The sequence below is a fragment of the Dama dama genome, chromosome 18 (assembly GCF_033118175.1).
Source record: "Dama dama isolate Ldn47 chromosome 18, ASM3311817v1, whole genome shotgun sequence".
NCBI lineage: Eukaryota > Metazoa > Chordata > Mammalia > Artiodactyla > Cervidae > Dama > Dama dama.
The window spans coordinates 53,154,696-53,158,426 of record NC_083698.1 but is presented as its reverse complement, the minus strand read 5'-3'; the positions used below and the strand labels follow the sequence as shown (position 1 = coordinate 53,158,426).

At 44.7% G+C, this 3,731-nt stretch overlaps 1 pseudogene; it reads right to left on the bottom strand.

Moving 5' to 3' along the window:
• Nucleotides 1-383: 383 nt before the first annotated feature.
• Nucleotides 384-2,221, bottom strand: LOC133073027 (stress-induced-phosphoprotein 1-like; annotated as a pseudogene).
• Nucleotides 2,222-3,731: the final 1,510 nt, after the last annotated feature.

The window sequence follows — 3,731 nt, the reverse complement described above, 5'->3', positions numbered from 1 at the left end:
TGGGCAGAGGAGCCTGGTGGGCTACAGTCCATGGGGTCACAAAGAGTCAAGGACACAACTGAGCCACCTGCCTACCCACCGCAACCCCCCCACGCCACCAATCACCAACTGTGGCAGAGCAGCTTGGACAGTGACTGAGGAGCACGGGTGGGAGACATGAAATCTGGGGGCAGCAAGAGAGACAGTGTTAGTGCTAGGAGGGCTGAGAGGCTGCATGAATAACTGGAGTACAAACCTCTGTATCTTCCACCTAGATCTATATAAACATAGAGAGATAAGTTGTTCTCCTTTCCCTGTCTGTCCCTTCGGCTCCATGCTGCTTGCCACAGTTCTGGCTCCTTTTTCTATGTGAGGGTGAAGGGAAGGAGATGATGAGCGAGTCATCATCCAATTGCAATCAGACCCACCTCCATCAGCTTCTGGATTGTCCACATTATTGCAGGATTCTTTAAGTGTCTGCTGAGTGCCAGGGTTCTCTGGCATCTGTTCCAAGATAAGCCACATGGCCAGGTCACTCATCTATTGCACCTTGGCCATGGCCTATCACTTCACATCTTCAAGGCTGTTGTGTTGGTGGTTCTGTAACACCATGTAGCCATGGTGACTGTCAGCTACCTCTTTACAGTTGGAGTCCAGGTCTAGTGCCTTATAGCGGACAGCCATGGCTTTTGTGTAGTCCTTTGTTGATTCTTGTCCAACTCTTTTCGACAGATGCTTATACCATCTTATACTACTTACAGGCAGACGCTTTTACCGTCTGAGCCACCTGGTGGCTTAGAGGGTAAAGAATCTGCCTGCAATGCGGGAGATCTGGGTTTGATCCCTGAGTCGGGAAGATCCCCTGGAGAAGGAAATGGCAACCTACTCCAGTACTCTTGCCTGGAAAATCCCATGGACGGAGGAGCCTGGTAGGCTACAGTCCATGGGCTCAAAAAGAGTTGGACATAACTGAGCGGCTTCACTTTGTTGATTCTTAGGGCATCTGCTTTCCATGGATAACCCTTGGTGAGAGTCAGTTCTAACTGGATATATTTCTCACAGTCCTTGAGTGCAGCTGAAACTCCAAGAGTTCGAAGGAGCAAGCAGCTCACTTGCTGTACAGTTTGGTATCTCTCAGGTTCCCATTTGATGGTTTCTGGCCTGGGGATAGTCCCCTTTCTGAATGCATTCATTGCCTTTGTTCTTCTCTTCCAATGTCAGGCCTGGGTTTATGTAGTCCAGCGTTTGGTGCTCTGCCAGAGACTTGCAGAAATGGATAGCATCCTTGTACTTTCCTTCCATGGAATAGGCTCTTCCAATTTGAGTGTAACATTTGGCAATCTGTTGATGATAGCCTTCTTGCTTGTTTAGCTGCTCTTCAAAGGCCTTCTCACAAATCTCCTGACTTTCACTCTGGTCATCCTTTGTGAAGTACCTGGCTCCTTGATTGGTCATTTGAGTCATGTTGGTGGGGTCCTGGTGTTGGCTCTGTTGTACTATTTAAGGCTGAGTCAAAGATTTTTTTTTCTCTTATAGGCATCCTTCCCCAACTCTTTTTCCTTCAGTGCTGTTTCTTATTCTCTGGAAGATTTTCTTCCATTGGCTCTGGCTTGGTCTCCTTTTTGGGAGAAGATGGTGGTGGTGGAGGTATCTCAGCTTCTTCCTCCTCATCCATACTGCCCAGATCACCTTGGAGGAGACACTGAGGGTAGTCGTGACCTACAGATCTTGCAGTTTTAGCCCAAGTCAGGCAGCCTGTTGTGTGTTGCTCCATCAGTTCCTGGTAGGTAGGATCCATGAGCAGTGTCCTTGTCCTGGAATCACTATCCAACTTCTGGTATAGATCAGACATAATGAAATTCTTGAAGTTCCTCTCTGCTGACCAGGGCTCCATATTCTGTAAACCATCTTTGAGCTGAGGATTGAGGATTATTTGCTTCATGTTTAAACTCTTGTCATAGGTTTGAGTGGTGATTTTTGAATGAGTTTAAAAACTCAAGAGCTACTGCTTTGGGGGAATAGAGCCCTTGCCCCAGTCAGGTTTTAAGTGAACAGTTTTGTCACCATCCTTGTAAGCCTTCTGATGATCACCTTTCTTGGTGAAGGACTCTGAGCGATTGCCGGAGAGCACACGGTCTGGGGACCTAACTTACTGTTTGAGGGCAGCACTGTGGTGCATCATTCATGTTGCCAACACTCAGCGCCTTGTCACCTTTGGCTTTAGCTCATTTATCTTCTCCATAGCCTGGCCTCGCCAAACCCATTCAATAGGTTTGATCTGCTCTCTGTTTCCAGCCTAGAACTTCTAAAAAGATAGTTCCTAGATACTCTGGAAAACAGTTTGGCAGTTTCTTAAACTAAACATGCAACTACTGTAACACCCAGCTATTATACTCTTGGGTGTTTATCCCAGAAAAAATAAAAACTTGTCCTCATATAAAAACATGTAAATGAATGTCTATGACAGCTTTATTTGAAATAGCCAATAACTAAAAACAGATCAAACTTTCCTCAATGGGTGAATGACTAAAGAAACTGGAATTCATATCCTTGAATACTACTCAGTAATAAGAAGGAAATGAATTATTGATACATGCAACAATTGGATTGAATCTCCAGGGCATTATGATGAGTGAAAAGAGCCAATCCAAAAAGGTTAGCTACCATCTGTATGATTTCATTATACAACATTCTTGAAATGACAGAATTATACAAATTGAGGAGAACTTAGTGGTTGCCAGGGATCATGGGCAGGACAGGGAGTGGAGTGGGAGGTACAATGGGGTAGGGAATTGAGTGTGATTAAAGAAGGGCCACCTAGGATTCCTTGTCATGTTGAAAATATTCTGTCTTTATCCCTTCATTTGCCAATGGACATTTGGATTATTTCCAGTCCTAAGCCTTTGACTGTGTGGATCACAATAAACTGTGGAAAATTCTGAAAGAGATGGGAATACCAGACCACCTGACCTGCCTCTTGAGAAACCTGTATGCAGGTCAGGAAGCAACAGTTAGAACTGGACATGAAACAACAGACTGGTTCCAAATAGGTAAAGGAGTACGTCAGGGCTATATATTGTCACCCTGCTTATTTAACTTATATGCAGAGTACATCATGAGAAATGCTGGGCTGGAGGAAGCACAAGCTGGAATCAAGATTGCCGGGAGAAGTATCAATAATCTCAGATATGCAGATGACACCACCCTTATGGCAGAAAGTGAAGAGGAACTAAAAAGCCTCCTGATGAAAGTGAAAGAGGAGAGTGAAAAAGTTGGCTTAAAGCTCAACATTCAGAAAACTAAGATCATGGCATCTGGTCCCATCACTTCATTGGAGATAGATGGGGAAACATGGGAAAGAGTGGAGGAACATTTCCATGGGGAAACAATGGAAACAGTGGCTGACTTTATTTTCTTGGGCTCCAAAATCACTGCAGATGGTGATTGCAGCCATGAAATTAAAAGATGCTTACTCCTTGGAAGGAAAGTTATGACCAACATAGACAGCATATTAAAAAGCAGAGACATTACTTTGCCAACAAAGGTCTGTTTAGTCAAGGCTATGGTTTTCCCAGTAGTCATATATGGATGTGAGAGTTGGACTATGAAGAAAGCTGAGCACCAAAGAATTGATGCTTTTGAACTGTGGTGTTGGAGAAGACTCTTGAGAGTCCCTTGGACTGCAAGGAGATCCAACCAGTCCATCCTGAAGGAGATCAACCCTGGGTGTTCATTGGAAGGACTGATGCTGA